Below are 14,831 nucleotides of genomic sequence, written 5' to 3'. Positions count from 1 at the left end.
CCAAGCATATTCCGGACCGAACCGGGTCGGGCACATTTCGGGGCGAGCACAAATGCTATAGGGCCGAACCGGGCCTGGCCAATCTGAAAGACGGATCGAAACTAATCTTGTCAGCCTTTTTCTTAAATGTCCTCCACTACCCCTGCCTTTGCCGTGATCGTACGGTCTTACTGTCAGCCTATGCTAATCGTAATGTGTTTGGGAAGCTGACTCTTTATTCAAGACTGCAAAGTACTGTAATACTACCACTATTACTACTTCTACTACTACTACTACTACTACTACTATTACTACTAGGACCACTGCTAATACTACTACAACTGCTACGACTTTGCGTCAGAGTTGACATGTCTGGTGGTACCAAATTTCTTCCACCAGACATGTCAATAGAGAAAAAATAGAGAAAAAACGGAGGAATGCTAGTTATTATGGCCGGTCTGCATAGAATGTGAACCGATGCTTGATCTACGAAGGACAACGCTGGCTAAGTAGGAAAAACACTCACATCAGGTGCTAGAGGTAGTCGGATCAATCACTGCTTGTCCTATGTGTGCTTTGTGGTGGACAAACACCGTGTACTTGGGAGTTTTCGGGGTGGTTCCGCTTCCACCCACTGTTTTCATTCCACCAATTCATCCCATCATCATCCATACGGCCTGAGCCGTATGATAACCTAAAGAACGTATGATAAAGTCAAGTACTTGACCTACTAAGTAGAATTTGGTACGCTACCATAAGACCACGGAGGCCAAAACCGTGAACTGGCGTGCTCATAAGATCAGTACAATTTGTAGTAATGTTCAATTAGCAAGGCAAATACCAAATAGTGTTACATCTTTGTGTATTGTTTATAGTATGATACTACAAATATAACAAAATATAATGATGAAATAAACCACCAAGGTGCAAGGCTCGATTAGGTGTTCCTGGAATGGTGGATCAGTGGTTGAACGTTCATCTCTAGTGGATGGGGTCCCTGGTTCGATGCCAGCTCTCGCGAAGTGAACTTTGTGCTGGACAAACACCGTGTGCGGGGTTTTTCGGCGTTCTACCGTTTCCTCCCACTTTATTCATTCCACCACTTCTTTTATTTCTCATCATCACCGCCTCCTTTAGCCTAGCCGGCATAACTGTGGGACGTAAAACTCAAAGATTTCATTTTCATTGTTTTGTTTTCGTATTACTAGTAATAGAAGTAGTGGTATTCGCTGTCGCATTAGTATAGTAATGAGTAGTAGCAGTAGTGATAGTAGTAATAGTAGTAGCAGTGGCAGCAATAGTGGAATTAACAGTAGCATTCGTAATCGTAATAGTAATAGTAGTATCAGCTGTAGTAGTTGTAGTATTAGTATCACATACGGTGTAACAGTTTTACATATCTTCTCTGTTACTCGTAATGCACTAATGAGCGTAGTATAAGACTTTTACGTCCATGAGCTGTATTATTGTATAATAAACATGACTGGGCAGAGCAAGCACAGATAACAAATAGACAGACAGAAGAGGGACATAGAAAGGAAACCTTAGGTAACCTTTCACACGACTTTCCTATTCGAGAAGGACAAAAAGACATTGCAATATTATGACGAAACATTTCTCATTTCCCATTGCATATTGAAGGATTGACTTGACTTATCTACTTGGTTGTTCCCAGGCCGGTTACGCCCGGTCCGTTTAGAGCCCGGCTCGTTTGTGCCCGGCCAGTTTAGTGTCCGGGCCGTTTGTGCCCGGCTCGAGATTCGGGCCGGACCGGATCGGGTCGAGCCGGGCACTGAATACAGATCCATTCAGACCGGGCCGGGCCGGTCTTTGGGCCTGGGTTTGCAGGGCTCTGGAACTTTTCCTACTTTTATGCGCAGCATAGTTTGGAAGTTTAAAACCTGTCCTTGGTCCCATAAATATTATTAACACTAACATATCAATGATACTCTTGTGTATAATTCAAAAAGTTAGTCGTGAAATTTAATCCAGATTGGAAGTAGTTGTGGAAAGGCCTCTCGCTATAACAGATTTGTGGGTGTTCAGATAAAACGGGTGACAACCAGAAGTCCTAAAGTGCAGAAGTCCTAAAATGCAGAAGTCCTAAAAATATGGGCACTAGACCTAAATTTTAGGACTTCTGCACTTTAGGACTTCTGCATTTTAGGACTTCTGCACTTTAGGACTTCTGCATTTTAGGACTTCTGCACTTTAGGACTTCTGCATTTTAGGACTTCTGCACTTTAGGACTTCTGCACTTTAGGACTTCTGCCGTTTAGGACTTCTGCCGTTTAGGACTTGTGCCTTTATCATTCACTTGCTTTAGTTCTGAAATTCGCCACCACCACACGAAATTGGGACTATGCAGCAACTAGTTGGCAATAATGTTACGAACGTATCTAATTCCAACAGTAACAGCTATATTTGTACTACTAAGATCGTTATTATCACTATCTGTTCTGCACTTATACGCGAATTACATAATACAACCTATTTCATTCTAAGAATTAATTACATAATTTGTTAAGAAATTCGTTTCTTTCGAATGGAGATACGAGAATCCCAAGACAAATTCCTAAAACAAGAATAAATAAATAAATAAATAATAAAAAAAATGTTTAAAAAGAATATTTTACCAGACTTCTGAAACCAAGCAAACATTCAGAATTGCAATATATACTGTGCGGAGCGTATTTTATTAAGAGTAGGACAAAAATCCACCAAAGTTTACTTAATTAGGACAAAAGCACACTAGACATTTCACGAGTGAACATTAAATACCAACTGTATACATAAAGAACGCAGTAAATTTAAAATTGAGCAAAGAACATTTATTATGCAATACAGTGGGTGACATTAATAAGTCTTAAATGGCACAAGTCCTAAAAATATAGGCATTAGACCTAAATTTTAGGTCCTGTGCCATTTTTGCAGAAATTACTACATAGTCATTTAGGGGTGTAGCCTGCAAATTTTTCTAGGGGAGCATGATTTTTATATATTAAAAGCAAATCAAAAGTTTATTTCCAGATTACGAAAGCTTCAATAAGACAATAAATTTATACATATTACACATGTACACAAATACATAATATTATTATATTTCCAGTTAGTTCCTTTTTGAAACCTGGACCTTGACAGAGCGTAAATTTAAAATCACAGCTTGTGGGAAATGTACGAATCAGGTAGTTATAAGAAATCGGAAACTGTTCATGGAAATCCATTTGTTTGACTGTATTTATCTTCTGTACTCTTATATAAAAGAGTAAAGATGAGTGATTTTTTGGGCATACTGCTACAAGTAGAGTCGTTAAATTTTAATTATAAAATATAATTTTCTTATGAAAGCAGGACATAAGAAAGAATTTTTGGAAATAAGTATCGTAAAACGGGTGGGGCAAGATTTTTTTAAAGGGTAGTGTATCTCGCAAGTTTCTGAAGCTAGTAAAATGAAACTTGGCATATAATCTTTCCTGTTAAAAAACTGAAAATTGAACACATAAAAAGGAAAGAGCAAAGGGAGCACTTTTTTAATGTTCGAATTCCCCATTACTTACTCAGAAAATATGTAAATAAATTAAGGAAGGATTTGTTTAAGCTAGATGCGTGAAACTCGGTATTTGAACTTTTAACTAAAAGTAATAAAATACTATATGTTTCAGTATCTTGAAAATTACACTTCTAAGGGGAAGGAGGGTCAATTTCTATAATATTAAAATATCCCACTGCTTATAAGATTTGGGCAGAAAACTCTTTTCCTTTAGGCCTCGGTTATTCCAGTTAAGCAAATGAGAGTACAAAGTGGCTAATTAATTAGGTTCTTTTAATTATTTTAACATGTTGACGTAGTTTAATTCTTTTAAAACTGTATTCTTTCACATTCTATTATAAACATCCTTCATTTGCTGTAATTATTAAACACGTTTAAGAACAAAAGAGTAACTCATAATAGAAACAATTTCTGCAGGAACAACTGGTAGGATTCAGCCTCTTGTTGTGTTCTTTAGGCCGTTAAAAATTTTCTTGAGACATTTTTCTGACACTGTCCTTCTCTACAACTATAACATGAGTTTACATCTCCGTAATAATATAATTAAGATCTCATCACTGATTCATAATCAGTTTTCTTTTCCTAGATTTGCTAATCTTATTGGGTATGCATGATATAAAAGCGGTTATTGGAAGAAAAACCATCTGTGTTTGAAAATTTTCTTTCAAAGATTGTGCAGCATTTTGCGATTTGTGCACAGTTATCGCCGTAATAAGGTGTGTGTGGTGTACACAATGTTTATGCATCACACACTTTTTTACTATATATCATTACCGTAAAACGTTTTCCCAATCAATTAATAATTCCCAATCAATAATTATAACATTTGAGGATATAAGAAGTTCTGACATAGAGTGAAGCGAGGGGACTCACTATAAATAAGTAACCCTTGCCAATTACAGAAACATTTAATTTATATTTTATTTATTAATTTATATATTCTACTTCGTGAATTTATTTCTCCCTAACGAATAATTTTCATTTTGAAGAGTGGACGTTTCGGTGTAAACATTAGAGCTTTTACACCGAACCAGCCTGACCTTAACCGGCGAACGTCCTTACACCGAGCAATCCGTACACCGAAACGCCCTGCACCAAAACGTCCTACACCGAAACAGCCGTATCCCAGGAGTAGTTAATTACGAATATGACAATTATTTGCTACAGAAAGACTTCTGTACAAGAAATATATGTGTAAAAATAATTTACTTCAAAACAACACAAGGAAAGCAAAATTTATGACGTACATAACTAAAACACAATATTATGTTACTAATATGAAGTCAATGGTGTGGAAATAGAGAAAAACAGACATTATGAAAGATCTGGGAATCACATTTGGTAGAAAGTTAAAATTTTGTCAACATAGAAATATATCATGGAAAGAGTAAGAAAGGACAATAGGCTTCATTTATTTATTTATTTATTTATTTATTTATTTATTTATTTATTATTTCAGAACGATAGAATATGTATTTATACAAATAACTTGTAAGAACTAAGGCTCTGTAATATGAAACAGTATATCTAAAACTTGACTAACATATTGACAGTATTCTTCTTACGGACGCGATGGTAGCGCCACAAGAGATTTTTAGGACTTCTGCACTTTAGGACTTCTGCCTCGGTATGATTTTTAGGACTTCTGCCTTTTAGGACTTCTGCATTTTAGGACTTCTGCATTTTAGGACTTCTGCACTTTAGGACTTCTGCACTTTAGGACTTCTGCCATTTAGGACTTGTGCCGCGAAATAATTTTTAGGACTTGTGCATTTTAGGTCTAATGCCGTTTAGGACTTCTGCATTTTAGGACTTCTGCCATTTAGGACTTCTGCCGCGTCCCCGATAAAACCAACATAATCTTTCTATTGCACAACGGGTGAGTAATGCATAGGTCATTTCTACTGTATATCAACTTCACGGGCCAAAGCGACTTCTGACTTCATGAAAAACCATTTGTTGGTTCTTCAAGGTCAATAACAACAAAATAGCTAATACTAAGAGTACACGCGATCTGTTACTTCGATAGAAGAGGCAAATTCAACAGACGTGTTTACGTATAAAAGACTGATGCCCTTCGGCACTTACTAGAAGGCTTAACTGGGTGGAAGCAACATAGCAACGTTCTATGAGAAAGAACGCTGTTTGTTCTATCTGTTGTGTGTATGAAGCACGAGTTTGCTTGTGTGTCTGTCTGTGTGCGTCCTGGGGATCAGACGAGTTGACATAAAGTTACTAAATTTTGATCACGGAAACTTTTGTCCACGCCCCAGACTAGGACGAAGCGTTTTTTTTTTTTTCAAAATTCGAACCAGGGTTCTCAGGGGAGGGGTACAATGTAATGATATTAGAAAATGGCCAATATTTGTGTCAAATCCATAGTTTTCACGGTCGCTGAAATCAATTGTGACACTTCCATTAGCAATGACTCAAACTCGGCTACTATTGTATGCGGGCCGGGGTCACCGGGGGGTGGGGGTACCGAAACACGTAAAAATAGTCCAAAATGATCTATATTTGTGTCAAATCCCTAGTTTTCACGGTCGCTGAGATGAATGGTGATTCTTTCAAAGGCGTTAGCGTCTAAATACAGCTGGAGCCGCGGTGGCTCAGTGGTAGAGCGTTCACCTCTGGTGCTTGGGGTCACGGGTTCGATCCCAGCCTCCTCCAAGTAAACTTTGTGGTGGACAAACAGCGTGTTTCATAGCTCACGGACTCACTGACAATGACTGATTTAACACGTTTGAAAACAGCGCGTGTATTAGCTGATTTATAAACTTAGTTGATATAGCGTGTATACCTGTAGATAAGAGGGTAGCGTGTGTAACAGTTGTTCTAAAAATTCTGTGTTCGAGTCGCACCCTAGACTGAATTAATTTTTTCTTCAAGGAATTAAACACTATAAATGATGTTCGCGTTCTATGCTGAAAAGATTTATCCTATGAAGGAAGAAAAACCAAGACAGGTACAGGGGGCAGGGGGACAGACGCAGACTGCATGTTAAAATTTAATTTATTGCCATGTCTTTTGCTCTTTCCTTTCCCTCTTTCCTTTTTTCCCATTTTGTTTAGCTTTCTTTACTTTTTCGGTCTCTGCATGGTGCGTATTATTATTTTCGTTTTCTTTGCATTGATTTCTCTCTCTTAGAACTTAACGTGAATGGAATTTCTGCAGATTTATCTCGTGGTTGTTTCTCTAAGTGATGCTCTAAGATAGCAATACTTTTCCCTCCAAATGGAGGAATATGCAAGGCTACTGTACCATACGCGCACAACACCTATGGGACTATGGTAGTGAGTTGCGCAGTTTGAGCAATACGCACGGATAAACCACGCTTACATTTATATTTATTAAATCTCATATTAGAACTTACTTTGCAATACAAACTTTTAACAAATGTGCCTTTTAAAATTCTGTTCTTCTTCTTCTTCTTCTTCTTCTTATTATTATTATTATTATTATTATTATTATTATTATTATTATTATTATTATTATTATTATAGCAATAGCTATATAGAGCAATTATTTCGGCAACTTGGTCGGGCCGAGGTGGTTCAGTGGTAGAGCGTTCAACTCTGGTGCTTGAGGTTCCGGGTTTGATCCCAGCCCACGCAAAGTCAACTTTGTGGTGGACAAACACCGTGTGCGTGGGTTTTTTCGGGGTTCTCCCGTTTCCTCCCACTTTCTTCATTTCATTAATTGCTCATCATCACCGTCTCCTTTAGCCTAACCGGCATAACCGCGGGACGTAAAACTCAAAGATTTCATTTCGGCCAACTTCGTTAATACACACCATTCATCAACGGGTAGTTGTAGAAATGAGTCTTTTACAACAGGAGTTGTTAGCTCAATTGGTAGAGCGCTGACTCATGGATTAAGGGTTGTCAGTTCGAAACTAATCCGAGTCAAAAGATTTTTTTCTGATTTAATCCTTCAGATGGAAACGTTTCTCTATTCACCTTTATCTCGTAATTCTGGATAGAGATGTTCGGATGTGAAAAAAGATACTAGAATATAAGAAAAGAAAGATAAATTACGTGATATCTTTTGCAATTTTTAACTATATTTTCACCTATCTAGGACGTTTCTGAAAGTTCAGACTTCTATATCTCCTTTTCGCTCTCTTACGTGTCATTTAACTACGTAATTCCCACCCTTATTTCATAAATCACATATACATATATTGCGGTACTCTTTCTCTTCTCTCTACATCATGCCTGGAGATAAATGTTTCGACAACACGTTACAGACACGATTTACACACACACACACACAAAAAAAAAAAAACAATACGATCTACGATATCAGTGATACATGTTATGGTGTTTAACTTAACATATAAAACAATAAATAGAAAAGCTGAGAATACGAATCTTTACAGAGATGACAGTGCACTGATGCTTCAAATCTGTGTATTTACTCCCTATACCTATGTTAATTCCCTAGTGAAAATAAAAACTCTTCAAAATTAATCACAAATTCTTATACAACTATCCCTTCCTTGGAGTACCGCGCAGTCACATACCCGTCACGGCGATGTAACGGTACTTTTGGTGACGAGGATAAAAATACGCATACGTCAGAAGTCCCTAAAAAATATGGAAAATTGCAACGAAACTTCGTATTGGGACTATTTGCAAAACAATAAATGAATCGTGTGTTAATTTTTGCGGAAAAACACTGCTGGGGCCTAGGTCTCATCCGAAAAAAGTAAATATTTCCTTAATAGTGCAGGAAGGAGTGGACCGAAGCAAATGAAATTGTGTGTAGATTTTATATACACCCTATGTGAAATAAGCCCTTTCGTGTTTCTCAAGTTTCCCTATCCGTTTTGCTTCAAATTTGGCAGATCAAGAGCAAACTGCAAATAAATCGACACGTATTTTTGTTTATGCGCAAAGCCATTATAAGGGTTAAAGGTGCCTCCTGAAATACTATAGAAAACGCTATACTGTTTGTGCTTGTAGTTGATCTGAAAAATTTAAAGAAATCGGATGGAGACATGACACATGTGAAACACGAAGGGCCATAGTTTACACACCAATATCTACATACAATTTCATTCGCTTTGGTCCACCCCTCTCGCCCCTCAAAGCCTCGGTCCACTCAACAGGTTTTTTGTTTCAGGAAGAATACGAAACACATATTACCTCATCTTACCTCTGCAATATTGTGCACATTTCATTCATTTCGGTCCACTTCTTTTTGTCTTTCTTGCGTCAACTTTCAAATTTTTGAGTGGGAGCTTTTGCCCCCTAAAACCATTTATCCACAGAAAATAAAAAAACGCGTATTCGTTTATTTTTTGCCTATTGTTCATACACAAAGTTATGTTACAATTCTACATGTCCTTTACACACATCTGACATACTGTTACCATAGGTGTCCAAACTCGCGAGCCCGACGCTCGTAAGCTCGGCACTCACGCTCAACCTGGCTCGGGCTCAATAATTCAGCGCGAGCCCGAGCCCCAGTGAAATAATTGAGCGCGAGCCCGAGTGAGCCCGAGCCCAATGAAATTAGTGAGCGCGAGCCCCAGTGAGGGCGAACCCAATCGAGAGAAGTGAAAGCCCGAGTGAACGCGAGCCCGAGTGATCGCGAGCCCAGTTAAGAGAAATGAGCGCGAGCATAGTTCAAAGAAGTGATCGCGAGCCCGAGTGGGCGTGAGCGCAGTTGGGGGAAGTGATCGTGAGCTCAAGTGAGTGCGAGCCCAGTTGAGGGAAGTGAGCGCGAGCGCGAGTCAGTGCAAGCTCAGTTGAGAAAAGTGAGCATGAGCCCGAGAGAGCGCGAGTTAATTTGAGTGCGAGCCCGCGCTCATTTAACACGCACGTGGACTCATTTGCTTTAGAGTAAAAAAAAAAAAAAAAAAAAAAAAAATAGGAAACTCATTCCATGTGCAGAATTGTAAAGGAAGAATGAAACAACTTTACAAAAAGAAAAAGCACACTCTTGAGGTCCGAGCTCTCATTTTATTGTCCAGAGGACTTCAAACATCTTTCGATAGAGAACCGACTTTTTTTATGGTTATTATGAGAGGATGGTATTTGTTTGAGGCAGGTATTTGTTTTTGTTGTTTTAGTAACAACTTCTATGACCCCAAGCTTTTTTTTTTTTTTTTTGTGTGTGTGAGATAATAGAGTAAGGAAGCTACTTGACCTTGCGAAGTAGGAAATTTATTTACTAGCAACTAATGAAGCTGTGCGTTCATAGAAAAGTCGACCGAAATAATTATGTATTATTTAATTGTAGCTTCTTTAAATCCCAATAAACAAGAATAGCTCTTAAGAATGTTGATAACTTGCACCATAATGGTTATTCAACCCATTTATTTATATGGGGAAACATTGTTTTAATTTTTTGAAATAAAAGAATTTTAGCCTGTTAATTTTACTGACTACTTCTTCTTGAGATCTTTAAATGTATTCTAAGCGAAATTTAACTACGGTATTATGCAATTTTAATATATATCAATAAAAACTTAAACAATATTACATTGAATATTTTTAAAGCAAGGAACTCTTAAATAGGCCAGTAAAAGAAATTAGTAAAATTGAATGATTAAAATCTCGTCTATTTAAAAGAAAAATACTTCCTCATACAAATCAATGGGCTATTAAAAAAAAAGAAAGATAGAAATTCAACATCCAAAAAAAAAAAATAAGACACACACACTTCCTTTCATTAAAGTCTTTTTTCGAAAGCTATCCTGAAACGATGGCGAGTCGTTTGTTACAACCAGTGTTAAAAGTGAGGGAAAACACGAGGGACGTCATCCCCCACTTCCAAAAATAGCTATGGCGTCCCTCCACTTCCTAAAAAATATAGTAGGCAAAGATAGGCACAGGGGACGGCATAACGTCATGTGTTCCCCAACCTTTTCAGATCCATTTTTATCCTTGGTTACAATTCGATTTTGATGTTGTTTGACACAATATTTTCATTGCGGATTTATCAAATCTTATTACCGTGAAGATTAGCACATACCTGACGAAATAGCTAAGGGTTGCCAGCCACTTATTCATATGGATTCACTGTGAATAAGTGGTAATTATTTTCATCTTCCAGACGAGCGAGATCTCATATAACCTCACTGATGAAAAAGAATATTAAGCTCCAAACAAACAAACACAAATCATTCTAAATTTCACGATAGCTTCGTAAATTGACATAATTACATTTCCTCTTTTAACGCAGTCCTTAATATTACCTCATTTTATATAGATACTATTTTTCCGTTATGTTACGCCATTAAAGAACCCGCTTTTAATATGCATAAGGAAATGTAACGATAATTGAAAACTACAACCACAATATGCTAACCATTATCGAAAGTATTACACATAACTTCTCGACTCAAACTGATGTTATGACGTAAATTTCATTCATAAACATCTTTATTGAGCTTTCATTAACTTCTAATTTTCTTTGGTGTGTTTTAACAAAATACAGGCTATAATCAACGCATATTTTCAAATTTTCAGTTTCAATACTCTTAAAGTTAGCCTAAATTAAGAAATATTCATATTTAATGTATTTTAGCAGGACAATATGCTTTCAAATACATAATGAAAAGTAGAGGTTGCTCCTGAGGGAAGTCACAAAGTTAAAAAAATTAAAGTTTTATTTCTTCAAAGTAAGGACAAAAAGTAATATAATGGACTTAAAAGATGCAGGCCCGAATGGGGACACTATTGTGGGGCTCCAGGTTTCAGAAAAACATGTATAGAAATCGCATGAAGACTATATCATCCCGGTATTCATGGAGGTGTCATATCACTTAATAGGCCTATTTTTTCATCAGAAGTTGGAAACGTAAAGAAATAAAGAAACTACTGCAGAATTAACTTTAGAAAATATTGCTTGTTTTTTAATACAAACTATTCACTCCCTCAAATTCTAGATAGAGGCCAACAGGCTATACGTTCCCTTGTTTGTCCATTTTTATATGAGATCCCGATCCCCCATATTGTTTTATACGGAAAGTACGTACACATGGAATACTTACAGAAAGTATTATAAAACATGAGTTTTCAACTATACGTTTGCAGTCCAAAAACTACAGGATTTACAAATGTAACATACGATTTTACATACGCCACGTACACTTTTTTCTCAGTGTATGGTTTTGAAGCATGGTCTCAGATACATAGCTATTATCTACAGAGCACGACAATGAATGAGCCTCGAGGCTTGGCAATACAATACAACTTGAAAGTGAAGGTCTGCTTTTAACATATCTGGGATTTACTAATTTGGTTGTACTTACTAATTCATGCAGTTCCTGAGCACAAAATTATCATCGGCCAGGTTGATTTACGCTTCACTGACTCGGGGTTGGATAGTTTGTTTCTTAACAATGAGGATGGGACGGGGGGGGGGGGGGTTAACATTCTTCAGAGCACTAACACTTTCACTTTGAATGGCTTGGTGACAGGGGTACATGTCTCATATAGCCTCGCTGATGAAAAGGGACGGTGAAAGATAATCAATTAATCAAACAACAGTATTTCAAATTTCAGCTGCATAAACAACCTATGACTTGTAGCACTAGTTCATTTTGTTAAAGCAGCTGTTTTAACGAAGTTTAGTATTAACGTGTCGGGTATTTCTATGAGATAAGAAAAAATATTATTTTGTAACTAAATGATAGCTCTATCCACATAGATTCTGCAAACAGAAACAATGAAAATCGTGACTCACATTATTTAACAAAAATCGATTTAGATAATAGTTTGGGCTGCCGCAAAAATAGGAAAAGTCAGAAAACTCCGATTACTTGTAACAACTCCATCAGGGGTTGAAATTGGATGGAGCATACGCCATTAATCAGCCCAGTAAGGTGTACTAGCACGCGAGCATGACTCTTGCGCTCAACTGGGCTCGAGCTCAATAATTGAGCCCGAGCCTCAATGAAACAAGTCAGTGCGAGCCCAACTCAGAGAAGTGAGCCCGACTGCAATTGAGCTCGAGCCCCAATGAAATACGTGAGCCCGAGCCCAATTGAGGGAACTGAGCCCGAGCACGAATGAGCGTGAGCCCAATTGAGAGAAATGAGCCCGAGCGCGAGCGCAGTCGAGAGAAGGGAGCGTGAGCCCGAGTGAGTGCGAGCTCAGTTGAGACAAGTGAGCGCGAGCCCGGATGAGTGCAAGCCCAGTGGACAGAAGTGAGCGTGAGCCCGAGTGAGTGCGAGCCCAGATAAGATCAGTGAGTGCGAGCGCTAGCCCAGTTGGGAGAAGTGATCGCGAGCCCAGTTGAGACAAGTGAGCGCGAGCCCGAGTGAGTGCAAGCCCAGTGGACAGAAGTGAGCGCGAGCCCAGATAAGATTAGTGAGTGCGAGCGCGAGTGAGCGCGAGCCCAGTTGGGAGAAGTGATCGTGGGCCCGAGTGAGTGCGAGCCCAGTCCAGAGAGATGAGCGCGAGCCCGAGTGAGTGCGAGCTTAGTTGAGAGAAGTGAGCGCGAGCCCAGTTGAGACAGATGAGCGCGAGCCCAGTAGAAAATGGCCATCTATGACTGTTACTAGCATTTTTGATTTTTCGTGATCAAAGGTTTGGAGGGGTTGGTGCCTCACCCAACCGTTTTCTCCAGGAAAACATCAAACCGGTATCCTCATTTTACGTCTGCAGTATCTATTGACAAGTTCATCCGAATAGGTTCCTTTCTTCTTGTCTTTCGGGCGTCAAATTTCAAAATTTTGGGTGGGGCCTTTGAAACCTAAAATCGTTCTTATGCAGAACATAAAAAACCCGTATTCGTTTATTTCTTTTCGTATTGTCCGTACGCAAAGTTATGTTGCAATTCTTCATGTCCTTTACACACATCTGACAACTGTTACTAGCAATTTTGCTATTTCGTGATCAAATGTTTGAAGGGATCCGTGCCCAACCAACCTTTTTTCGAGGAAAATACGAAACCCGCATTCCCTAATTTGATGTTATACAATATCTGTGCAGAATTTCATTCAATTCAGTTCACTTTAATTTGCCTTTCGAGCGTCAACTTTCAGAATTTTGGGTGGGAGCTTTTGACACATAAAACCGTTTTTCTGTAGAAAATAAAAAACCCGTATACGTTTCCTTTTTGCGTATTGTCCATGCACAAAGTTTCGTTGCAATTCTTCATGTCCTTCACACAAATCTGACGTCCTTTTACTAGCACTTTAATATTTCGTAATCAAAGGTTTGGAGGGGTCCGTGCACCACCGAACCATTTTTCTCGAAAAATGCTAAATCCGTATCCACATTTTACGTCTGCAATATCTGCGAACAATTTCATCCACTTGACTCACTTCTTCCTTGCTTGTCGGACGTCAACGTTAAAAATTTTGGGTGGGGATTTTTGCAACCTAAAACCGCTTTTACGCAGAGCATAAAAAATCCGTATTCGTTTATTCTTTGCGTATTGTCCATACACAAAGTGTCGTTGCAATTCTTCATATCCTTTACACACATCTGACATACTGTTACTAGCACTTTAGATTTTTCGTGATCAAATGTTTGGCGGGGTCCGGTCCCCACCGAACCGTTTTTCCAGAAACATAGGAAACCCGTATCCTCCTTTTACGTCGTCAATATCTGTGCACACTTTCATTCACTCCGGTTCACTTCTTGCCTTTCGGACGTCAACATTCAAAATTTCGGGTGCGGGCCTTTTCATCCTAAAACCGTTACTCCGTAGAACAAAAATCCCGTATTCGTTTATTATTTGCGTATTGTCCATACACTAAGTTATGTTGCAATTCTTCATGTGCTTTACACACATCTGACATAATGTTACAAGAACTTTTGATATTCCTTGATCAAAGCTTTGGAGGGGTCCGAGGCCCACCCAACCCTTTTTTCCAGGAAAATATGAAACCAGTATTCCCTCATTTTATCTCTACAATATCTGCCCTGAATTTTATTCACTTCGGTTCATTTCATTTTGCCTTTCGAGCGTCATTTTCAATATTTTGAGTAGGAGCTTTTGCCCCTAAATTGTTTATTTTTTTCGCAGAAAATAAAAAAAGTATTAGTTAATTTTTTGCGTATTGTCCATACACAAAGTATCGTTGCAATTCTTCATGTCCTTTACACACATGTGACATACTGTTACCAGCACTTTTGATTTTTCGTAATCAAAGGTTTTGAGAGGTCCGAGGCCCACCCAACCCTTTTTTCATTAAAATACGAAACCCGCATTCCCTCATTTTATGTCTACAGTATCTGTACACAATTTCATTCACTTCGGTTCATTTCTTCTTGCCTTTCGGTCACCAATTTTCAAAATTTTGGGAGTGGGATTTTGCCCCCTAAAATAGTTTTTC

This window comes from Thermobia domestica, chromosome 5, assembly GCF_964235325.1.
Source record: "Thermobia domestica chromosome 5, izTheDome1.hap1.1, whole genome shotgun sequence".
Classification (NCBI taxonomy): Eukaryota; Metazoa; Arthropoda; class Insecta; order Zygentoma; family Lepismatidae; genus Thermobia; species Thermobia domestica.
This window is presented reverse-complemented; position numbering follows the sequence as displayed.